Here is a 25029-nt window from a genome sequence, read left to right on the forward strand (position 1 = left end):
TTGCTTTGCTTTGTTTTGTCTCCCACCTTAATGCGCAGAATTCCCCGCCGCACGCTGTTGCAGGGGCTGTGCGTAAAAGGCACGGGATAAATGCACGGAGGAGAGGTTTGCAGCCGACAGTGAGAGCGTGCTAGACAGATGCAGTCTCCAGCACGGGAGGCTCCTAATCCTCTGATTGCTGGAAGCTGGGAGGGCTCCCAGGGGAAGGCTCGCTGTACTCTTCCCCTTGTTCCTTTTACGCTTTGCCTAAGCGCTCACGGCTGGCTGCTGCCAGAGAGAAGATCCTGAGCTGAGGAAGCCTTTACCTGCAAGCCTGTCGTGCCGTGCAGCTGGGGCACGAGCTGCAAGGCCATGAAATAAACGCCGGCGGTGTGCATTGTAAACCGCTTCGCAAAGGGAGGTGAACGTTTTCCAGGGCGCGGCGAGACGGGCCGTTTGAAGTTGTGACCAACTGCTTCTCTGCCTTTCTTTTCAGAGACGCCTTTATGTAGTGGGCGACACAGACAGCCGCAGCAGTAATTTCTGAGCCCAAAGGTCACTGGAGAGTTTTTCCTGCCTTCCACCCAGCTGCCTGCCAGCCTGCCCTCTGCCGCTCAGAGCCGCAAAGAGGGGACGACCAGGGCAGCTGGTGGCTGCTCCCGCCCCACCGCAGGGAAGCCTCTCCCTGGCCTCCCTCTCGCCCAGCACACGCTGTGCTTGTGCCTCCGCCCCGACCACAATCCCTGCTCTGCCAGCTCACGGCAGGAAAGCCGGAGCCGGGGGGTGCAGCACCGGCCCCGCTCGTGGGGGGGTTACTGCCTGGGCACCTTGCTGCCTTCCGCGCTGATGGGGCTGGTAAACCCGTTTTGCCCTGCGGTCGCTCCTGTTTGCCGTGCCCTCTTGTCATTGCTGTTGACTCATCAGGCTGAAGTGTCTGAGCTTAATTGAAGCAGTAACAATGCAATCAACATTTCTCGCTATTTTTATCTGCGTCTCCCCCTCCCCGCTGGTTTTTCGGCTGCCTGACGCGCTATTTCTGGGGCTGAGAGCTTGGCAGCCTTGCCAAGGCTTGCACCGGGGGGAAACTGACCTGGAGGGGGAACAGAGCCCGCCCAGGGGAACCAGGGCTCGCCCTTTCTCTCAGTGATGCTGGACTCCCCGCATTACACTCGTCATCCTTGCCGTGCTCCCCGTGCCACCTCCCCGCCACGCTTCCTGCAGCGTGGGGAAGGCCTGGGCACCGGCAAGCAGCCCTACAACAGGGCTGCGTGGATGCGCCCAATTAGCATAGCATTAGCATAACCCTCTTCATGTGACAGAGAGCATGCAGCTCTCCTCGTTTATCGAAGCGACAAACGTGGCCGGGGATGGGGAGGAGCAGCTGGTCTTGGTGAAATCTTTGCGAGGCTGGTGGTGAAGGCACTGCCTTGGTCCTTGAATGCCAGAGCACTCACCCTGATGCCAGGAGGAGGGCACGGGGCACGGTGCCCCCACCAGCTGGCACACCTTGGTGGCTGCTGCTCGTGTTCCCAAACAGCAGCCTCCAGCATTGGGTAGCTCCCTAGGAGTAGCATTGGTTTTTCAGGGATGCGAGTCCCAGGAGCAGCAGTATCTTTATCAGTCAGAGGCACTAAGACCTCAGAAAAATCCACCTGTTTTCCTCAGGTGCTTAATTACGGCCTCGGGGATGTGACTGCTCTTCTATTAGCTCTGAAAGTGGGGCTGGGATTCAGGCACTGGTGCTGAGGGTGCTGCTTTGACCAAGATAACAGTGCCCTGAACAAGCCAGCGTCTCACAGCACCTACAAAAAAAGGTCCTGGGGCAGCCGAACGCTTTTACTGAGGCTGTGCTAAGGACGGGTCCACAGCGGTCAACTTCCGCTGGTTTCCGACATTGATTTTGTTTTCCTCTTCTCCCTCTAAGCGCAGAGAACATCCTGGCTGTGTCAGTCTTCACCTTCCTGCAGCCCCAGCCAAAGAGGACACATCTGCGTGTCACCCAGCGTGCCGTACGGCTGTAGCTGCGCCGCTAGGACGCTGCAGAAGCCCGCGAAGCTGGGTCAGGGGCTTGGCGAAGGCACAACGCCGCTTTGCGGCGGGGCTGTGCTCCCTTCTCCTTTCTCAGCCCGTTTTGTGCACCGCTTCTGCAGTGCCAGCTATGCCTGGGGACAGGCAAAAAGCCTGGGAGAGTGAGGTGAGAGGGCAGGGGAGCTGGGGGCTCAGAGGCTCAGCGAGGGGAGAAGTGGCGATGCGATGGGGGGCAGGAAGGAGTAAGCAAGAAAACTGTTCACCCCGTCTGTTGGTTTGTTCCCCCCAAACGCACGTCCAGCCCTTCCGCACAGTGAGGGCGGGCGGAGAACCACCCGCAGAGACGGCCGTGTCAGTAGAGAAGCACAGCGGAAGCTGGAGCCTGCATCTGGGGAGGCGAACTTGTGGGAAACGCTTTGAGCGTGTGCCGGGGAAATGACGGGGCTGCAGGCTGACAGAGCCCTTTGCGGTGAGACGCGACACGCCTCTCCTTTGTGTGAGCCCTGCGCCGCTCCCGTCACCTTCCCGGTGCTGGCACTGGGCTGCTCGGCTCCCTTTCGTGATCCTGGTCGCTTCTTTACACGCAATTACCGTGCTCTTCTCCTCCCCGCACCCACCCCGTGGTGCAGAGAAAGCCCCCCGCTCCGTACCAAACCCCGAACTGTTTTCCAGGCACAGCGTGTAGGTCGAGCCCTCTCGGGACCAGAGCTGCACCTTCAGAAATCGTACGTCCCCGTGCTACATGGGGCCCTGCAAGCACCTACAGGGAGCCCAAGTCGTGCAAGAAAAGGACCAACGCTTTCAGATGTCTTTGGTGGGTGTGCAGGAGCCGGCCACTAATGGAAGTAACAGCAGGAGGCAGAGACTTGGCTAAATACTCGCTCGTGCCCCTTGCTGCCGGCAGGCTGAAGGTTCAGTCAGTCCTGTCCGTGTGTCTGTCCGTGCCCACGTGCGCTGCTGTGCTTTGAGCTGCGTTCGGTGCCTGCTGTCGTGCGGGGATGGAGGCTCGGCGCTGCCCTCCGTCAGCTGGCACCGGGGAGGAAAAGCTGTTGCCTTGGTGGCTGCAGTCAAGTGAAATAAAGCGCTGCTTGGAGCTGACAGGAGCGGGGAGCGTTCTCAGATGTCGGTCGGCTCCTTAAAAATGGCCTCGCTTAAAACGTGCACGGAGAGAGGGAAATGGGTTTTTCTCTTACAGGAGGGGCCGAGGACACCCTCTGCTCGGTGTCGCATCCCACCCTCGTTCCAGGCGGCGCGCGGCGCTCCGAAGGGAAGGTCTTTAAAAACAAAACAAAAGGCAGCTGTCAATGTAATCCGGGCTCCCTGATAAAATTCCAGCAGAGTCCCTTTTTTTCAGAGATGAAATAAGAACCCTGGCAGGCCCTCTCGACTGGCCACATAAATCATCCGCGGTAATTGCTGGGAGAAAGACGAGCGCCTCGTGGGCGCGGGGGGGGAGAAGCCCGCTCCCACCCCATCCAGCGCCGGCACCCCGCTGCCGGGGGGACCTGGCCCCTGCCCGGGGAGCTACCTGGGGCCGAGGGAGGGAGGCACGGCGCAGAAGATAAATAACGGGGCTTCCTGTCGCCTTCCCTTTGTTGTCGGTCCCGCTTTTATCGCCCTGGAGGGATTAGAAGTCAGACAGTTTGGGAAAAGGGGGGGCTGAGGAGGAGGCGGCGGGGGGAGAACGGGGGACAGAGGCACGGGGAAGGTGGCGAGAAGGGGATGGGGGTGAGGGGAAGAAGCGGGAGATTGATTTAAGTGACCGGCGTTCAGCGCCCCGGCGGCACAGCTTCAATTAGCTAATTTCTCCCTGGGTCAGCGCGTGGCTCCGCGTGCCGCTCGCCGCCCCGCTTGGAAGCGGAGGGGCCGTGAAAAGCCCAGCGCCGGGCGCTGGTGTCAGCTCGCCGGCTGCGGCGGAGCGGGAGGACAGCTGCTCCTGCGGGCTGCAAAGCCGCCACTGCTCTTTCCCCGGGCACTCGTAAAGATGGTGGCAATAAAATAACAGGGCTGCAGGAGCAGCCGCCGGCCACCAGCCGAACGGAGAGGGCGCTTTGTAATTTGCTCCTTCCCTTCCGCGGTACAAGAAGCGGGCTCCAGTCGTTATTGTGGTTAATGTATGTCTGAGTGCTGCTATCCGCACGACCCCTTCTTAACCGTTTGTTGAGCCCCAGTGACCCACGTAGTCTGGGGGGCATAGCCACAGCTAAGCATAAATACGTAAACTCTGGACAGAAGAAAATCAGTGCGGATGGGCAAGGGGCATAAAGGTGAGGGCGAGCAGCACCGGAGCGCTGGCTTGGGACCCTGGCTTGTCCTGCTCCACACCTGGGCCTCTGTGGGCCGGGCTCCCCTCTCCTGAGCCCCCTGCCCCGGGGCTGCCTCTGCAGCCGGGGTTACTTACGGGGTGCTGGAGGTGGGCAGCAGCAGGGGGCTGCCTGAGAGCACCTCGCAGGGGTGCTGCTGGCTCTCCGGGTACACCTGTGCCTGTTGCTTTGCCGGAAGTCCTGCCACAGCCCCGTGCCTCCCCAGAGAGGCACCGTTCAGCAGTGACAGCTTTGAGGTTTGAAGTACAAGCCGAACTACTTGATCCTGCGGTACTCACTCGGGCACCCTGGTCTCCCCAGGGAAGCCCGCTTCCATCTCCAGCGCAGCGCCAGCGCTGACGCTGCCTCTTCCCCTCGCTGCAAGCAAGCTGCTCTGCCGGTATTTCAGCCACCTCCTTCCCTGCTTGCTTTGTGGGCACGGAGCCCAGCTGCTGAGCACGCGCCTCAGCCTCCCTCTGTGCGCGGCCCTGAGAGAAAGACCGAGAAACAAAGGAGCACGGCCAGCGTGGCCGGCTGGCAGCCGGCTGCTCCCGGATGAGTCGCTCGCACCGTCCCCAGCGGAGCCTCTGGGGTGAGAAGAGGGGGCGAGCGTGTGCCCACCACGCACCCCGCTGCTGCAGCTGCCTCCCAGGTGCCGAAATGCCAGGCCTGGGCATGGCACAGCTGGCAGAAGCCTTCCCTACCTGGTTTGCCCATTACTTGCTACACAGGCACCCCCCTCTGTAAAAAGTTGGGGTGAACGCAGAAGAATTTGGAACAGTGAGGAGAAAAGGCGGTACGGGCTGCAAGCCCTGCATGTGGGTGGGATGGGGTAAGGCGCATGTAAACAGAACCCCGAGGGGATGGCGCGCAGCCACACGTTTGTGTGCCCCGCACACGTGTGTGCCCGATGGAGTCTGTGCTGACGTCGACCACGGCCCACGGCGTCCCCTGGTACTGCTGCTTCCTTCTCAGGGCCCTCGCCTGCAGGTGTCCGTGAGCTGCTGTGCTGCGGCCGAAGAGGTCGCTGTGCCCAGCTGCCCCTGCCCCTGCTCCAGAAGCAGCTCCCCGTGCAGCGAGAACGGCTTCATCATTTCTGAGCCGGCTCCTGGGCTGCCAGAGCTCACGGCCCAGCACGTGAAGGTGAGCTGGCGCAGACTTGGGCTAGCCTTAATGGGCTGCAGCCGTTCCAGAGAGGGTTTTCCGGCAGCGAAGCTCCCCCGCCACGCAGGTAGCCGCTGTGGAAGTGACTCGGGAGCTTGCTGTCAGACTGGAGAAGATTGAGCTGGCACAGCGCAGGGAAGCACGAGGGTTTCAGCACGCTCACACACAGCGGGGCCAAGCCCTGGGAGCCCTCCTGGCCCAGACCTCTCGCTGGGGGCCGCAGTAGGTGTGCCAACCGTGCCCGTTAGGGCATATATTAGGGTTATCCTCCTAATAATGAGTAAGGAGGCTGTTGTGATTTCCCATTTAGGAAAACAGACACAAAGAGGGAAGCAGCCAAGGGAGGAAGGGACGTTAAGTGCTAGGGATGAAGGCCTTTGTTTTAGCAGCAGTGTTCTGCTCTCCCCCTAGCACCATCCTTCTCGCTTTCGTAAACCCTTTGGTTCATGCTAATCAGCTCTGTGTGAAAACTGCGTACTGTTTTGCAGATACGGCATTCAGTTTTCTGTGCCATTTATTCTCCCAATTCCCTTTATTTTTCTCTTTCTGTTCTTACCACTACTGAAAAACATATTAAACTGCATTTCCCGCTGTTTAAAATCGAACCAGGGTTTAAAAGCTCCTTGCCTGTGAGACGAAGATGCTAAAAATCGTAAAACAGAATTAAAGTATCTGCATCCGCGCCCTGTTGCACAGAGGGCCTCAGTTCGGAGGAAGCCGCTGACTCGGTGGAAAAACCTGCAGTTCCCATGTGGGCTGGTAGGGGAGGGCTGATCTCCTGCACTGAAACGCTTGCCAGAAGAGGTGGTGGAGCCCTTGGGTGGCACGGCCAGGGCTGCCATCTCGCCAGCTGCCCTCCCACCCTGCCGAGTGGCTCGTGGTGCTGGGGCTGGCACGGGAGAGCAGCCCCCTAGCCGGACGGGGAAGGTGAGCTGTCCCCCTCCCTGAAGCAGCAGCGGCTCGTATGGCCCCACTGAGTGCCCTCCTGCACCCGTCAGCCATCGGCATCCCCCCGGCCCCGAGTGGCAGCTCTGGAGCGGGTCTGTCCTGGGCAGAGGGACAGCCAGAGGGCGCGGGACCGTGGGAGTCCCCAGCCGGGGAGCAGAGGAACATGGGCTGGAGAAAGGGCCCAGCCCTTCCTCCTGGCAGAGCCAGCTCCCAGCCCAAACAGCAACCCCCAGGGCCAACTGCTGAGTTTCTTTTTTGGTTTGTTGCATCTGCTGAATACACGCATGCTGCCTCACGGGGTGGCTGTCCAGAAAATGGGACCAGACTCCCGCATGAGACCATGTCAGGGCTCAAGCTGGTGTTCCTGGGGCCTCTTGGGGGCCTAAACGGGCGGTGACGTGTGGACACAACTCCAGGAGACCTTGGCTGACAGCATTTCAGTGTCGGTATCCTTTTTTGCTATCAAATGTGTTGTCATTTTTCTGTTAACTGGTTGATTGTGGCTCCTTGAAGTGCTTCTGACTCACAGTAAAGTTGTTCCCTTAATTGTGTGATTCTAAAATTACCTCCAGATCTTCCTGTAGAATTACTAGGGATCTGGTTTGCTCCTAAACACTTCTGGGAGGGAGGCACTAGGGAATGGATGGGAAGAGTAGAGAGATTTCGGTCAAACATGAGTAGGTAATTGCAGCACGTGGGTGGCATGGACGGCTGGCACTACAGGGGTTAATGCAGTGGTGTACACACGTCGGGTGTAATGCGTAGCCTCGTGTGATCGGGGACGTTTTTGGGGTGCCAGGAGCAATTCCCCTTCTGCTTTTGTTTCTGTTGAGACTGAGAAGCTGGGATTAAAAACTGCTGGGAAGCACGTGTAGTCAAGTGCTGGTCTCGCTGGTGCCTCACGTACTGCTCCTGCCTGAGAAACAGCTCAGAAAAGGCGGTGGTGCTGGCGGTTTCTTCGCCTTCTCCATCAAATACGCTCCAAACAATTAGAAGTATGCACATTTCTCTCATTGCAACTCCTCTTACTCTACCCCAGATCTAAAATTAAGCTGAGCTCTCTCTCTTACACGTCGTAGCTGGCACTAAAAGTTCAGATGGCTTGGCGTAGCTGAATCCTGCTGCTCCCCGGGAGGGTGCAGCTCGCAGCTCAGGCTGCAAATGGCTGTGCTGCCGTTACTGGAGGAGTTCACTGCTCTGCTCCTCAAGCGTGCCAGCATTGCAGCTCCTGTGAACGTTCCCTGATCTGCCTCAGCTAAAAGGAGCAGGTTTGTGAGGAGTTGCTCTTTATGCTACTTAACGCTTTCCTTTTTGCTAGGGTGGAGTAGAAAGCCCTGACTGCACCAGGAGGCTTGACTGAGGTGTCACTGCTCAGCCAGAGCAGCTGGATTTGGAGGGAGACACCTGCTTGCTGGCAGAGGGCAGGATGTGTGCCCTGCTCTCCGACGTGAGCTCTGCTCATGTACGAGCTGCTGAGAGGAGGCTGCAGCCCCTTTCTGCCAGCTGGTCGCGTTCCCTAAGCCAGAAGAGCTGAAATCCTGACAGTCAGCACGGCTCGGTGCAGGGTACGAGCTGAGCAAAGAAGGGGACAGTATTGGCCACCCTGTGTGACAACCTCCAGCCCTTGTAGAGGTATCCTGCTGAGCCACTGGGTGCTGATGGATGTCTTCTGCTAACGGACAGGCACAGGAGCACATCTTTCCGGCACTGCCTGTGCTGCAGCTGCACCCTGCTGAGATGGACGCGTTGAGAGGACACCCAGGACAGCCACTGTCCCCAGCTTTCCATGAGGAGGCAGAAACATGGGCACCGAGATGATGGAGAGGCTCGGAGCTCGCTGCCTTTTGTGGCTGCAGGGCGGTGAGCAGCCGTCCCGCGCAGGCCGGCCCATTTTGCCTTAAAACCTGGCGCTCCCCAGAGGCTTTTTTCCACCTCACTGGGAAAGACATTTGCCTCCAGTCGCTTCTTCCAGGCGGATCCCATTACCATTAAGAGGCCTGTTACCAGTCAGCTGTTGACATTACAGGCTTTTTGCAATGGCGCAGGTGGGGCTTGTCTGCGAAACACATTTGTTTCCACTCAGCCATCTGAAACATCTACCTTGCTGCCAGCTTTTCGGGTGAAATGGGTAGAGATGCTTTCTGCTCCTGAGCCCTAGAGGTACAGATTTGCAAGGGCTGGTGGCATCCCGTAGGGGTAACCACCCCTAGCGTAATGATATTAAGGCGAGCGAGCTAATGCTCCTAGGCAGAAGCTGGAAGCCACCCACAGAGCACAGGGTGGGATTTCTCATAGCAAAAGCTGGCACCTTTTGACCCTACAGAGAGCCTATGCAGGTAAGTCCCAGCTGGGGGGGGCTCCCTGATTTTTCCTGGACAGCACAGAAGGAGGAACAGAGAGGAAGCGTTACAGAAGATAACATTATGTGTGCGCGGGGTCAGGCAGAGATGTTGTACTGCCATTAACCCGAACCCCAGTCTGGTTTTTAACCTCTGCTGTGCGAAATGCATAATCCAGGGTTATCTTTTAGTTAAATGTAAGCAGTTGCTAAGCTAAGTTTCCAGCTGTGAATACAGCTTACCCTGTGACGGCGGTGCGGGGATGTTGACAGATGCGTGTGTTACCAGCTGACACTCGGGGAGCCGGATTGATTGGCTCAAATAGGAATGCAGAGATGTATCTGAAGGGTCGTGTGGGCTCTTCAGAGCATCTCTTCGGTTCAGGCTGTCAGTTCTGCCTTATGAGCACGTCTGGAAGGTGGTGGTACAGGTATGCTTAGATGGAAGGTGGCAGAATTGCAGGGTTTTTTTTTTTTTCTTTTGCAGTTACATTAGAATAAAGTTTAAGGTTTGTTTCAATTCATTATGTAAGGTCATCTATAAGCTACAGATCTGAGAGCAGCTTGGTTAGTTCAGGATGATATACTGGCATTTCTAGCCCCTCCTCTGAGGCTGTGTGAGGTATTAAAGCAGAAAGCCTTGGAATCTAAATGGTATTTCAGCACAATATATTTCATTCTATTTTCCCTGGAATGTCTTTTTAATGACAGTACAGAAATCTCTGCAAGGTGTACTTCCACCCGTATCTCCATACTCCGGTCTCATGCATTTGTACTCACGAGGTGCATCCACTTTGTTCTCCCTCGCTTAGATCAAGCAGATTTTATTTCAACACATCTCTGGCTACGTTATGCCTTATACCTGAATAATCATGAACTGAATTCCCAATTAGCCTGCCTTTTGCAACTAAAATCCTGTTGATTTCAACAGTGTAGTCTGGTTTAAAATACACGGTGAAACCGCTCTCCAAGTACATCCCAGGGGGACCTTGTAATCTTATTAGATGCACCTGCTGCCATTTTATTTTAACCTCTCAGTTTTTCCCTGCAGTGTAATGAATTCACTATTCCTCTGCCACGGAAAGCCATCCCGAATGAGCTTTGCTGTCATTGTTGGGAGGAACGGCCCCGCTCGCGAGGAGCGGCTCGCAGCGCCTCCCTCCTGCTCCGGCAGACCCTCGCCGGACCCCACGCAGGTGGGTGCCCCACGAGCATCCCCCAGCGTGGGCAGGGGGTGCCAAAACTCCCCTCTGCCGGGGCCGGGCAGCTGGCACCGCAGGTGGCTGCGCGGAGCCGAGCGGCCCTCGCAGGCTGCAGGAGCTCGGCTCTAAATCTTTTCCCGTGGCTGTTAAGTCAGTAATGAAGCAGGATATAAAGCGCTGCTGCAGCTTCTGGGACGTCAGGCCTCTTCACTGCCAGCTTCACAGCTGTTACTTCTAATCAGCTGGGCAGGCACCATAGAAGTGTCAATTTTAATAAACAGGCTTTCGTTTCAAATTGGATGTGTGTTTTACACGCGGTGAGAGGGGGCTTCTGACTTGGTGAGCTCCCCTGTCACGGCGCCCCGCTGCAAGCGGGCGCCTTCCTCTTGCTGCCCACCCGTGTGTGTGCTGCTGGAAGTGGGGGGGCCTTTAGGGACCCACTGGTGACCTGCCTGGGTGGGAGCCAGCGTCCCGTCCTGCGTGGTGAGCGTTGCCAGTGCCTGGGGGGACAGGACTGCGGACCTCTCCCCCAGGAGGTTCTCCAAGCTTTCAGCTCAGGGACTTCCAGAACTACCCGTGTTTAATTAGAGGCATTCAATTAGCAGTGGGTCAGTTTGGATCATACCCCGCTCCGAGGCGATATCTGGAAGGGTCAGGGCTGTAGTGCAGCCGCTTTGGGAATAAGCAGGGGGCCCGTGTCCTGGCTGGGATCCCGCGGGGAGCCTGGCTCCTGCAGCCCTGCCACCCCCGGCAGCTCGCAGGCAGCGTGGGAAGGCCTCGCCCGGCCGTGGGGTCTCTGCCAAGTGCTCGGGAAGGCCTGGAGCCAACCCTTGGGTTCGGGCAGGCGGTGGCAGAGGTGGGCTGTGCTGCACAGGGCACTGAGGTGGCTTGTGTGGCATGGTCATGTAAGCCTCTGCACTGCTGGTGAGAAAACCACAGGCGTCCCCGTCACGTTTTCATTTCTCTTTGTTGGTCTTGCCAGGAGAACCCCTAGGTGTAGCCCAAGGCTTGGGGAAAGTAGCTTCTTGGAGGCGCGTTTTCTGTTGAAGATGGGTGGGTTAAAGGCAGAAGAGGAATAACGCTGATCTTTACACGCTTCAGTCGCTGCTGTGGAGTTACGGGGACGAATCCATTCCCAGGAAGCCACCAGTCGAATCTGTAAAAGGGCAAGAGATGAAGTATTCCCAGCAAGCGCAAGTAAATCATGCTGGGAAGGAGACGGGAGGAGAGGGAAGGCCCCCCTGAGCCCCCGCACAGATGCTGCCTGCTCTGCGCCGGGGCCAACAGCGATGCGGGGACCAAGGCGATGCTCGTGGCACCGCCTGTGGGGCAGCAGCGTGCTGCCCTGTGTGCATGCGTGTGCCTTCATCTGTGTGGGGTTTTGTGTTGGCCCTGTGGAAGTGGGCTTCTGTGAAGCTGGGGGTCGCTGCTCAAACACGTTTTTCCCCCTAGCAATCCCTCATAGTCGGGGCTTCGATATTTTCTGGAAACATGTAATGTGTCTGGCCATTTTCCTCTGTTGAGGGGAATCGACGTGTGGGTTGTAATATGTATTAATTCCCTGGGGGGACATTGAACTGTTTCCTCTGCCCAGGTGGAGAGGGATAAACACCGCCACTGACATGCTGTTTAGTCTGAAAATAGCCCGCTGAATGCATAATGAAGAGCCTCCCGAGGAGTTACTCTGCATGTTAAAATGGTGTTCAGCAGCCTGTGCTGTCACACAACATAATTTGAAGATGAATGTGCATCCAATCAGCCTACCGGTGGCTGACTGTCACCGTCTGGCCATTAGCACTACCTGCCTGTTCAGCAGCAGCGGCGGCGGCTCCGGGAAGCATGAATTTCGTCGGTCCCAAAATACGTCTCGTGTGCGAACAAGACAAATGAGGAACTCCGCACCCACCTCATCCTGAGAGGCCACTTGGCTTTCGCCAGCGAGGACAAAGGAAAATGAACGTTTTTCTTCATTGGGAGGATTTCCGAGCAACAGGGGGGAAGCACACCCCGCGTGTGAGCCCGACGGAGGCCGAGCGGCCCAGGTTTTTCAGGGGCAGGCGCCGCATCCTCCCGTGCGGGCGGTCCCTGCCTGCGCCGCAGTGGAAATTGTCAGCCTTGATCCTGTAAAACGTGAGCCGGTGTCTGAGCAAAACGGATCACGCTGGAGTCAGTTGACAAGTGGCTTCTGCTGTTTAATTCACAGCCCGGTAACAACACTCGCATGAATGATATGTAGACACCACTTTTGTCTGTGAACGTTTGACAGCAATTAGGGCTTCACTCCAGGGGCAGACCATCAGCCTAACGCTGGAGTGCTGCAGGAGGAGGTGAGGGTAAAGAAATTAGCCATCTGTCTGGTGGAGACTGTATCCTCCAGGAGGCAGTTAGATGTCAACAACAGGCGAAATGTTTCCATTCTCATTGTCCTGCACTTCAGCCTCGCACAATGGCATGAAAGGCGCACAGAAACCCCATTCACAGCCAGCCGTATAGCGGTCTGCCACCAGCCACCCTGACAAACACTCCCCGACTATTGTAGCTAGTGGCAGCTGAGAGCCTGCTCCCCCCTGTGCCTCTTGCAAAGGTGCCTGTCAACTCTGGATGTCCCGCAGTGGAAGGCCAGGAGGGAGGCACGTAGGTGTTTAGCGCTGGAAAGCAGAGCCTGACTGCAAACGAGGACACGCAGTGGCTTTTACAGACCTCTGCTCCACGTGCTCCGTGGCGTGTCTCTGTGCTGAGGACCTCGGATGCAACGCTGTGTCCAGCGGGGGAGAGGAGCGGGCAGATCTCATCAGCTCGCCCGGTGTGGCCATGCTCTGAGCCGCCTGGAGCAGCGCATCCATCATGTTGCTGCTGGAACTTGGATTCAAGAAACTCCCCGTCCACGGGGACAGCTGCTGCTAGATCAGTCCGGGCGAGGGATTAGAGAGCGCGTGTTGGCGTTTGGTCACGTTAGTTACACTGAGCTACGCCGCCAGAGAGCTGCCAGTCTCTCCTTGTCTGCTCTGAGCTACTGCCTTTATACTTTCTGCTGCACAGGCGTGCTACTTTTCTTTCTTTCTTTCTTCTTTTTATATATATATATATATAACAGCTACAGCATCTTCCTGTCAGGCATCTAGATCTGATATACAGAATGCCCTTAGACAAGTTCCCTAGCTCTATGGTTTTAAAAAAACATCAAGTTCAGGAGCACTTTTGTTGCTTTTTTTTTTTTTTTCCACGTGTCTATAGAGGAAGAACTCTTCCAGGAGAGTAAGGGGCAGTGTAATGTGTTTTCAGTGGCTTGAAAAGGTAAATTACCAATCTGTAAATTGGTAATTGTAAATTTGTAAATTACCAACACTGTACCTCAATTCCAGACTGATGTTTTAAAATATGTGGTTCACAAATAATGCTATTCTATACCTAGAAAATGAACCAGCCATGTTTTCCTTCTTACTGTGCAAAGAAAGCCATGCGTGGCAGCAGAGGTAGGACTCTGGTCCCCAGAGCTGCCCCAGAGGGTGGCTGGTGTCCCCTTCCTCCAGGTCCTTCAGACCACTTATGTGCAATTGTCAAGTGGGATGCTGTCATGAAATTCAGTTCTTTGAGGCTTCCAGACCTTAGGCACAGTGACAGAGCTAGTAACTCCTCCTGGACTCTTCAAGCCTGTCTTGCAAGGCTTGAGCTCCGAGCTTTCCCAAGGCTTGGGTCCGAAATCCTCCCACTCTTGCAATGGCCTCTAGGCTACCTAGTGTCTTGTGGTCAACTGGAGCGGGGTGAGTTTGGACAAGCCTGGTTCTTCCTTGTAGAAAGACATGGCCAGTGGCAAGCAAAGTTTCTTTTATTTTAACAGACCATAAATCAGCACTGCATCTGCACATCTCCCTGACTTGATACCAGATAGTACTGTAGGTAGACTCTTTAGGACATTCCAGCAGGTATCTTTCCCAGTTGTCTTCCCCCAGCAATTTCTTTTCTCTTTCAAAGTCATCCCTTTCTGAATTCACTTAGTTTTTGTTCTTGTTCTCACCTGGGTTGTGTGGAGTCATTTCTAAACCATTTGTAAGCTGGCTAGAGGCAGGATCTATGACGTTAATATTGCAGGTATTGTCTCTCGGCAGACCCACAATTACTGACCGTGTCCTGACTTCTTGTTTCCTTCCTGGCTGCTTTTTTGTCCCCTTTGATGAAATTAAATTAGTACATTTGTACAGTAACTACTACAATAACTAGATCAACATATAGTATTCATAAATACTATAAGAACAAAAATTATAAGAGCAGCTCCACTGCTGTCTCAAAATGAATCGACTTTTGCGAAGAAGCTCTGGAGGTTGCCTTCTAGAAGTGGCCAGCACATGCTGTTTAGTTTGCGTAGGGGTACTTCGGTTGGTTGGTTGTGCACACAGTGATCTGCAAGTGAAATGGTGAGCCATCAGCAAAGCCTCTGACTCTGGTCAGACAGCTGCCTTCAGAAGAGCGTCACTGGACAAAAATTGGTGTCGAGTGTTGCTGGAAAGAGTACATAGGTTTTTCTCCTCTAGAAAATATTGTCTCATCTTGAAAAATACAAAACATTTTTGCTGAATGTAGGAAGATGTCTGACATGTTCAGTTTTATAAGCACTTTTCTCCCCAAGTATTTGGCAAAACTATTACTTTTTTCCCTGAAAACAGGAACCTGTTGTGATGACTGCTATGCAGTTGATATGGTGTCTCAAAAGAAACTTTTTACCCAGCCCCAGTATTTAAGTTAAACTCTGTGTTCAGGCTGTGCCCATCTGTGAAAGCACTTTGTGAGGCCACAGTTCAGAAATAATGTCACCGTTTCCCCAGCCAACAAGACCGCATGTTGCCTTTCCAGCGCCACAAGTGGCGTCCCTTTAGTGGCCAGAGGTGGTCAGAGTGAATCGCTCATTTTCCCTCAAGATGTGAGCTCACAGCCTTTGTACCGCTCCTTACCGTGGCTGTTTTGGGGAACAAAGATCCGGCAATCAGCCCTGAGCGTAGATCACAGAGAACTGTTCCTGCGTCGTGTACGAAAGTCACAGATGTAGTATTTCAGTCGCTGAAGGCCCCTGCTGAGCCGTTCTCTTGAAACTCGCTTTTCAAGTCAAATTTGGAGAGGGGGCAAGCAGAAAGATGGCTGCTTTTCAGGACGGGAGCAGCCTCTGATCGCAGACAGCTGCATCTTTCCCTTATGCTTTCCTTTGCTCTTTCAGTAACGTTTCCAGACCGATTAAGTATTTTGTCCTACCTCCACGGGCCGTAATTCTCTCAGAGCTGCAGGGTGCATATACAGGGGGACGTTTGTTGGCTTGGCCGGTCCTACTGCGGTGTGAGGAGTGAGCCAGCCAGAGCACACCGCAGCACGACCTTCCCGGCATCCCGGGGGACTGGCCAAGGAAAAGCGACTTGTCAGCAGGCTGGGGGTGCTGGAGGAGGAATCGGATGGCATCGTCGTGTGCGTTCTTCCTTCAGGCACTGTTTTACTTGAGCTGCTCGGCCCTGCAGCGTCAGGGGTGATAGAGAGAAGAATAATAAACTAAATCGGCGTCCGGGGGTGTTGGTATGCTGAATAACATTTATCTGAGTAGGAATTTATCATCCCTATCCAGGATGGGCTCGAAAGGCCTCAGATCTGCAGAAAAGCAAGAGCAGAGGTTGGTTGGGGCACCTTCTCCTTACCCGGTCGTTAGGATTTAATTATGTATTCCAGTAACAGCCAGTACCTAAAATAAGCGGAGGGCTGGCACGGTGAAATCCTCTGACCCTTTAGAGACCTCCGCATTCCTTGGTAGAAAGAAAGAAGGGAAACAAAAGATAAAGTGGACAACAACAGCAGCAAAACCCCTGGTAAAAAATGGGACAAGAAATTAGAAGAGAAGGAGAGAAACAGATATGACTTGTTTCCTTTTGTGCTGTGGATTGGTTTTGGATGTCTCCCTGCAGCTGCCGCTATTGCTGCTGCTGCCACCGTTATTTATTATTCATTATTTTAGCACAGCGAAGGAGCAGTAGTTGAAATGAACTCAAGAATGTGACATCTGATAACAGATGATTTTGAAGACTGCCCCCCAAAATAAAGTTACAAATCCACATTTCAGAGGATAGTAATGGAAGATCCCACTGCAGACGAAAATCAAATCAAACCAGCAGGTATGAGGATCTGTAGATAAATGCTGGTGCTTTTTTTTTTTTTTTCTCATAACCATGCTGGCTGCTGCACCTTCGGTAACCTTGGCCTGACTGCCGTGCTGTACAGGTCCATCCCCTGACACACGTACTGGCTGCAAGGCCCCGACACCAAAACCAGTGGCTAGGGACGTGCACAGACATGAGTAATGAGTGAGACTTGTTTCAAAACGGGCAGGTCAGAGGTGGCCCCGTACTGTACACAGGGTTTTGAGCTGTCCTGTCCCTCTGGGCACCCCAAATTCTGAAATGGCTTCTTCTGGGAAACTAGAGAAAAATGCGTTAGTTGTTGGTGTAAAAGATTAACAAATGCTGAGCATCAAAAACATACTCAAGTAATGTTCACGGTATTGAAATGACGAGAAGAGGTTTCCTGAGAGGTCTTTTTGGTGAGGGTGCAGATGTTTTGGTGACGGCACTGGTTGTGTGTTACTGGGTCATTTGCCAACTTCATTCTGGTTGAGATCTCTGGTGTCTAAAATAGACAAGTTTGTCAGCTTTTGTCCTGACTGGATTCTACAGGACAAATTTCATTTGGGTCTGTGGACAAGATGCCAGGCATGAAGGAGAGGTCCACGCGTGTGACTGCATGTTACATCCCCGAAAAGAGCAGTTTCTGTAGCAGAGAAACATAAGAAAAAAGAAATTAAACCTTTCTCCTGGAGCTTGGTGCAAAGCCTCCCTGTTTTCCCAAGTGAGTCCTCTAGAGTTTCCACAGGGCGTGCGTGTGGTCGAGGGAAACGCTCACCCTTTGTCGTGTGGCAGCAGGGTGGTTCCCTGTGCCCTTGGAAAGAGGCCTTCGCTGAAAACCAAGCCACAACAAAAACCTTCCCGTCAGTAAGCCAGAGCCTCTTTTTTTTGAAAGCGTACGTGCACATCCATTGCTTTTGGCACGGTCTTTGTGCAGGCATCCAAGAACAAATTTGACCCTGAACACAGTGAAATGTATGTGCAAGAAGTACTAGTGCCTTGCACACACATGCCCTGAGGGTCTCAGCACGCCGTAAGTGTTACCCCATTGTACAGATGTGTTCAGGATCCAGTGGTGGGTTAGCAGCCACCGAAGGGCTGCATATATTTCCTGACTTCCAGTGCACCAGGTAGTTACTTTAACACTGGAAAAAAAAATCTTAAGATACAGTATTAAACAAACTGCAAATCCTATCTTTCATTTCTAAACATAGCTAAATACCATCATAACTAAATATTTAGTTATGTTGGCAACACTAGAAACGAAGTTTTAATAGCTTTCTACATCAATTTACTTTACATTTCTGCATTTCAAGGCTTTGTTACTGAAAATGGTGTCTCTGGAACAGCAAGGTCTCCCTTGCTGACCCAAGCCATGTGTAAGCATGGTGGTTATGTTGTCGCATCTTGGGATTTTATCCACTGTTTTTTTTTTCTTGAGACTTTGACTCCTGGAGTCAGGTGATGGGATGTCTCACCTCAGCTTTTGTATTTTTTAAGCAAGTTTCTGTACTCGTGGGTGTAAAGTTTTAGGTATCCAGAGAGGCATCTGGAGCCAAAACAGCAGCATGTGTGTTATTAATGGCCCCAAGTTGCACCAGGGGAGGTCAAGACTGGACATTAGGAAGAGCTTCTTCACAAAGAGGGTGGTCAAGCATTGGGACGGGCTGCCCAGGGAAGTGATGGAGTCCCCATCCCTAGTGGTACGTAAGTGTGGACGGGGCACTAAGGGACGTGGTTTGGTGATGAGACTTTTGGCACACGGTCCCCCATTGTCAAATGGCAGAGCAACTTAACCCCAGATTAGGCTCCTCTCACAGCAGCTGTGCAAACGAAAGACCACAGGTAAAGCCTACGGTGAAAAACACCCACCACGTTTTTCCTTTTTAACTACTTTTACTTCTTTCAGATGCAAAAGAAAGAGCTGACACGGAATGCTTTCCCTTCTTGTAAATGATATTTCAATACCTGAAATAGCTGACAGTGTCCCTCTGTACCATCCTGACACCGTGGAAGGCTTTAGCTTAACCCCAGTAGTTAAGCTGTAATTGTCTGAACTGAGCCAGGGGGAAGCTGGTGAGAAGTGACACGCGTCTTTTTTTTTTTTTTTTTTAAATGTCACTCATCCAATTGGCTTCTAACAAGAAGGCTCTCCGGGCCGTCTCTAGGAGGACCTGTCTGCTAACAGGCATATATCACAAAGTTCTTGATCACCTCCTCTTCCAGGCCTTTCATTGTTTGTTAAGGAGCACTGATGTGCTCTGAGATCCCCTCGTCACAGCAATTCCTGCGCGTCGGGCTAAAAAGTCCTCCAGGGAGCAATCCTGTGCAGGCTGAGAGACGGGCTGGGTGATTGCCTCCATCTCTGCCTCCTGTGATTGTGCTCTCTGCTGTACGTGACGCCCCTCCAAGCAGTGCCCTCGGAGAGCACTCCTGGCAGCAGGCAAAGCTCAAAACGCGGGGATTATCCGAGGAGAGCCTTTTTAGCTCGACGTGCATCATGTAACAGAAAGTGCAGGCACTTCAACCAAAGCAGCAGTTTAACCTAAGCATCTGGCGTGTACTCCAGGGACCGCGGCTTGATTCCCATCGTCTGCCAGCCAGGTCACGACTGGGCCCAGTGAGTTTTGGGAGCTGTCACCGTCCCAAAGAGCCGCCCCAGGAGAGGGCTACTGGGCCAGGTGCATTCACGCTCCTGGAGCAGTGCCTGCATGCAGAGGGCTCCACGTGGGCTCGTGCTCCTCTCTTCAAGAGGTCTCATGGCAGAGCTTCGATCCCTGCAGGGGTTCAGTGCTGACAGCGCCGTGCCACACGCCAGTGCAGCCCGGCAGGCACCGTGCCGCCCCCGGCGAGCCTCCACCTCAGCATCGTGCCTTAAATCTCCTGGTGGCACAGAGCCTTGCACAGGCGGCCGTAACGAGGGGCCGAACGTGCGCCTGGTGGTGTGCAGCCGTGGTGTGCAGCACTCAAATTACACCTGACAAAGAGGAAACAGATTGTCGGAGGGGGAGCGCGCAGCTGTCAGCTCCCGACAGCCGTGACAGATTCGCAGGGCTCTGCTGCTCGGTCTCACCGAGCTCTGGAGGTAGGGACGGGCTCGTGTCAGGGTCCAGGGAACTGGCGCTGCCTGGGCCACAGCAAATCCCTCCTCGCGGGCCAGGCGGCCTGCCCGCCTTCTCCGGCCTGGTCCTCACTGTATGTTTTTAGGAACACAGCTCCAAGGAAGTGGGAGTTAAATAGAGGGGATAAACTTCTTTCTTTTCTACCTGGCTTGGTTCTGAACCAGAGTTTTGCCTGTTGGTTTGTTTGGGTGCTTGCAGAGAATGAATACAATTCTGTTGTTGTTTATTTTATAAGAAAATATATTCTTGGAGCACATGGTTAGCAGACGTCGTCACGATAGCTCGCCGGATCCCTGGGTGCTGTGTTGGTGTCGGCACGCAGGTAAAATATGGTTTGGGCTACTGAGGCAGGGGGTGACTTGTCCAAAATCCCCAAATGGGATTGCGAATGCCTCAGACCACTGAACCCCATCTTTTCAACTAGCCTTCTCCCATGTAGGGTTAATGAAAACAATTCCTGCACACTTTGTAAGACTAAAGCCACCCATCCACTCCCTGTCCTCGAGTTAATGACCTGTCTGGAGGCGAAGAAATTAGCCCGTTCTTGTGGGACCGGTCAGCTGCAGGCAGCATGGCATCAGCCACTTTTAGCTTGCAAGAAAACAGGTTAATCTTATTTAGATTAGCAGAGTTGCTTTTTTTGGTATCAGCAGCCTGCAGGACTCCAAGGGCCCCGGTACTTCCTTCAGCAGCTATTGACAGAACACTTTGTATCCTGAGGAGCTGGTCCAAGAGGGACTGCTTGTTTACATTTCCTCCTTTTTGATTTTGCTTCATAAACATACACGGCTGTCCTGTCACTGAGCAAAGAGAGGTGTGCTCCGGGTTGCTCGCGTTACTTGGACCGCGCAAAGCGCTCCCCAAGCCGAGATGAAATGCAAACAGCCAGCCAGCCTTTACTCGAGAGAAAACGATAAGGTAGAGAAAGAAAGCGCTTATTAACAGAGAGCAAGAGCTGGCTTTACATCCTGTCTCTTCTTTATCTCTGCAGAAAATGGTCTTGGGTTGCGTTCGTGCCATAGCTGTGGTAGGGTAGGAAGGCCCGATCCTTGAGCACAGAGCCCCACGGGTTGACACAGCACAGTGCCTTACAAAGCGCCATACAAATGCTGTGTGTCAGGGTTGTACTGACAAGAGGATGCACAGCAACTGCCCACGAACCACGGTTTGCTCTGAGGCCTTGTCCTTCGCTGAGCTCTGGCGGGGGTGGTTAGTTTTAGCCATTCAGAGAACGCTTAAACTTGTAGCACAAAAGTCACCTCAGAGAATGCTTCCCTCAAGCAAAGTATTTCCGTACGACCCAGTCATGAGGTGAGGCTCAGAAGCCGCGAGGGCACCATGAAAACACTGAGGATGGGCAAGACCAGGAGCAAAGGGTGCTCCTTCTGTTCACGTGCCCTAGATCTGGCACCACAGCCTGCGTCTAGATTTTTTTTTAACAAAAATCAAAGCCTGTGTTGAATGCCTATTCTCTCCTGTGATTTACCTTTTTGAAACACATTGGCCAACTGCTAACATGTCCTAAAGCTGAGGAGGAGGAGGAGGTCCCTGCGCTCCTTCAGCGCCCCGCCACGTGCATGTTGCAGCTCTCCTGGCCCTGGCTTCTCCCCCTGCCCGCTCCTCTCGAGGACCCGCCTGGGAATGGGAAGGGGCTGTATCGGTTCGGTACTATCCGAGCAAGAGAAGAGCCGCCCCTGCTGCTATTCTTAGCCCGTCGGGTGCACCCTGCCTGCCATGAAGTCGGCACAGAGCAGTGTTTAATTCGGCCTCCCCGCCCGTTTGAAAGCAGGCTGTTGAGCGCTCTGACCGCCGCGGCTCCACTTTTACAGCTGGCCGTAAATTTCCGAGCGCGCGGCGATATCTTTAGCTTCGACTCCAGAGATTTCCTGTTGAGCTGCAAGATGCAGTCCTGCAAGCACACTGAGGCTAAATATACCCTCTCGGGCTGACACGCAGCCAAATAAACAAGGGCAGTGTCAACACGAGTTTTTTCCAGTGCTGAACGGGTCGAGTTATGCTCGGAGAGGTGGGGCCTCACTCGATTAATTAGGTAATTCAGTTTGTTTTGGCATTTAAATGATCTTTGGCTCTCTTTTTTGCACAGATATTATTTGTATTCTCCTAGAAAAGATGGTAAAACTGATGCTGCAGCACTGAGCTTTAACTATTGAGTCAATGATGGAGGAAAGCTTTCATCTTTTAAGGGGACAACTGTGGCTTCAGGAAAATGCAGTAGCTTGCTACCTGCACTAGCCGGCATGGCCACAGCCTTTAAGAAAGAAGAGGAAATTGATTCTGAAGCTGTCTGATATTGGCGAGGGAAAATAACAGAGAAAACACGGAGAAGGAGGGCCACAACACTGGATTGCTTTAGAGTAAAGCCTTGGGAACAGGAATGTCTTTGGTTCCTGGATTTTTAGAGGTGGTTTTATTATAATGTGGCTATTAACAGTCTACATACTCCTCTTTGTTGTGCCTAAGATATAAGATGTATTTTTAGACCCTAAGAGATTGTTTTGAGGGGAGGGAAAAAGTTAGTCTTTCAGCTTGTATACCTTGCTTTTGCCATTGTAAGTACTCGGTCATTTCCCCTTGTAAGCACGTGTGTCCGTGCCCAGCACCTGATGAAGATGCAGCAGGCCTTCCTCTTCTGCAGCTGCATTTTGTTGTTGCTCTGAGCAAACTTGGTGCTGCTTTGTTTTCGGAAGGGCTCTGGCTATCGGGTGAGATGAACCTGGGCTGCTGCTGCCTCTTGCAGCTGAGAGCCACGGGACTGGGGTGCCCAACGCTGCGGTGAGGAGCAGCAACGGGAGGGCAGGGACAAAGGAGAAGCTTTGAAGATGTGGGGCTCTGCCTTGTATCTTCACTGATTTTAGTGGCTAGTCAAAAGAGCTGGAGTTTGCTGCAGGATCACTGCTGAAAAGTCACAGAGAGGAAGAATGGGTTTTATTTATGGTGGTCTGTTTCTTCCTGGGCATCATTACCACATCATTTTTCAGGTGGTGGTGTGTTTATGCTTCTGAAGAGAGAAATGTCTCATCAGAAGCAGCGAGAAAACACACTACCTCAGCTCAGAGTCACAGATTATTTTGGAAGAAAGCCAGCAGAGAAAACATGCCACTTACAGTTAAATAAAGATAATAATGCTAATTGATAAATGTAAGGCAACAATACGCATCACTAATGTGTTGTGCCTGCTAAGGAACTGAGTTGTTTTTCGTGGTGACAAACCAAATGCTGAGATCTGCAGATTCTGCTACAATTCGAAGTTGTTTGACAAAGTTAGGCATGTATCGCCACACGGGCTAAGAATCACAAGGCTCTTTATAAAGCTGAGCTGCCTTTGTTAGGGCGCACAGGCAGTCAGATAACGGTACAGGGACACATGAGCACTGCAGTGACGCTGCTGGAGATGTCCGTGGCGTGTAAGCCGCGCAGCACTCGGGAGTCCTGACACTTCTGCCAGTGGTGTGGCCTTCCTGCTATGGCTCTGGGTTTCCCACAAAGGAAATTCCCCAGATCACACCCTGACCGCTGGCCCTCTCTAGCAGTCCCTAAGCCGTCTCGGCGAAGAGGTCTGACAATTTTGGAAAGCACGGGAGTTAGCCCGCTGAATGCACAGTAACTCATTGAACAGTAGGTTTGCAGTTTTGTAAATACAAAACCCCGTGCATGTAATGCACAGATAAATGATTGGTGGAGCACACGTAGAGTCTTTCTGACTTTGTGCCTATCTGTGGTAACGCTTTCTTATCAGCATCTTCTGCTACCCGTTTCCCAGCACTTGTTGGGAGCTGGTCCCTTTTGGTGAAGTCCAGGAAGACGCCAGCACTGGGGGGCACAGTGAGTGTTGGTCTGGTGTGCACTGCAGCTGCCAGTCTACATTGCAGGTGATATCTCAGTGTTACACATGTTCTCATGCATAATATCTGGGAAATCAGGTTTGGCATCGTTAGGTTCAAGTCCAATGAAAATTCAGAAAAATGTTGCCACCCAAAAGGTACAGCTCACCGTTTTCAGTGGCACCTCCTGGAGGTGCCCAAACACTTTGGTTTTTGGACACCGAGAAGCAGACACTGACTGGTCTGCAGAGACTCACAAAAATTGCGGCACTCCCAGTGGTCACAGATGCACCTTTTGTTTGAAATGTTATGAACCTGGCTTACCAGCTGAAGTGTGACACAGGAATCCCACCTCTCCTGGTTTTTAGGGGAATATTTGGTTACTGAGTTTGCTAACTAAGCAACTGTGCTGCTGCAAACAGTGCCCCAGACCTGTTAAACTCGTCTTAAGAAAGAATCGTGATTCATTAGGTGCTTCCTCGTATGTTCCCAGCTTATTGTAGTGTTGTAGGTGGTTTTGGAGGAAAAGAGTTTTAAGATGCTAATGACAGAATTACAGCTACAACCTAAGGGGAGGGGGAGGCAAACAAAAGAAGGATTCATTAGAGAACAAAAGAAACACTGGAGGCTTTGAACCTAGGAGTCTCCCACACATTAACTAGGTGTACTGCCAATGTGCTACAGATGTGCATTACATGAACACATAAGGTAATGATATGTCTACAAAGGGCTGAATGTATCTGTTTGATGTTTTGTAGTGAATTATAGTCAAGCAGGTGGGAAGCTGCAAACTCCCCAGTCCCTCCATATGTCAGAAATAAGATATTAAGAGGTCCAAAGATACCTTCTGCGGGCTTTGTAGCATCGCAGCTGATGGCCATACCGTGCGTTGGCAAATTGGAGCCCTGCTCTGCCTTCAGGAAGCACAGCCTGTGGCTTCACAGAGGCACCGCTCGCCTTTCTTTGCGGAGGGTTTGAGCTGTCAGCTATCTGGGCCAAAGCTCCTGAACGCAGGCAGAGAACAAAGTAGCTGGAAGGAAGGAGGCAACCGGTGTCCCTGGAGATTTCAGGAGCTCTCCGTTTTGACGCTGCGTATCAGTGAGCATGGCAGTGGTGACCCAAAATTCATGTTCGGTACCCAGAGGTCTCTCACCCAGCTTCAGGTCTAGAACAGCCTGCAAGCTGTGAAACCAGGGGAGCGTTGCTTCACAGAGAACAGCTTGGAGGTTTCGAGACTGCTCACACCCATGACTGTTACCCGCCTTACTCTTTGTTCTGCGTGCCTTCTGGGGGGGGCAAGAGGCTGCAGCGATGCGTCGTGCCACGCCAGCACAGCTCTCCCCCTTTCCGGGGGCCCGGAGCAGGGCCAATGTGCCCTCCGGAGCAGCGGGGACGCGCGGCACGCAGAGTCAGCAGCCAGCCCTTGCCTCGCAGGGTAGCACTGAATCAGAAGGAGGAGACGGGGTGTGAACAGCACCAGCTTCCAAAGAAGGAGAAAAACGTGCAGTCGTACTCAAAATAATTGGGCAATTACTGAATTCGGTCACGGGAACGTGGCCACTGTGCCTGTAACCCAGGGTGTGGCAGTAGGAAGCCCAGGCTGAGTTACTGTCATTAAAAAAGGGGTTGTGTGAGTTTGCCCAACAGTCTGGTTCATGCTCCACTGCCGAAAATGCGATGGCATCCGTGCCTGGGAGTTTCTCTGGTGCTCTCTGAGCAGAGCAGAGCAGGGAGCTGAGGGAAAGGTGTGGCTTTTGCTAATGGTTTCTACAGCCGTGAGGTTGGACCCTTGGTAGGATCGGGCCAAGAAGATCTAAAGGGAAGGAAGAAGGGATGGGAGTCTGGGAGCTGCAGAAAGATTGGGGTGCAAGTGAACGTACAGTGCAGATACCTACTGGTCTGCAGAGATGCAACCAAGTTAAGATCACATTTTTCAGATGTAGATTTATTTAGA

At 53.1% G+C, this 25029-nt stretch overlaps 1 protein-coding gene and 1 long non-coding RNA gene across 12 annotated transcripts in view; both read left to right on the forward strand.

Moving 5' to 3' along the window:
- Positions 1 to 943, forward strand: part of LOC310899021 — a 37316-nt gene extending 36373 nt beyond the window's left edge. For both annotated transcript variants that reach the window (XR_014583919.1, XR_014583920.1), the window contains exon 2: positions 476 to 943. This is a non-coding gene — a long non-coding RNA (uncharacterized lncRNA). The remainder of the gene's footprint in view (positions 1 to 475) is intronic.
- The window catches only part of MAML3 (mastermind like transcriptional coactivator 3), a 273831-nt gene that overhangs the window by 227765 nt on the left and 21037 nt on the right, over positions 1 to 25029 (forward strand). The gene's annotated exons all lie outside the window — the stretch shown is intronic.

Source organism: Anser anser, assembly GCF_964211835.1.
Source record: "Anser anser genome assembly, chromosome: 4".
NCBI lineage: Eukaryota > Metazoa > Chordata > Aves > Anseriformes > Anatidae > Anser > Anser anser.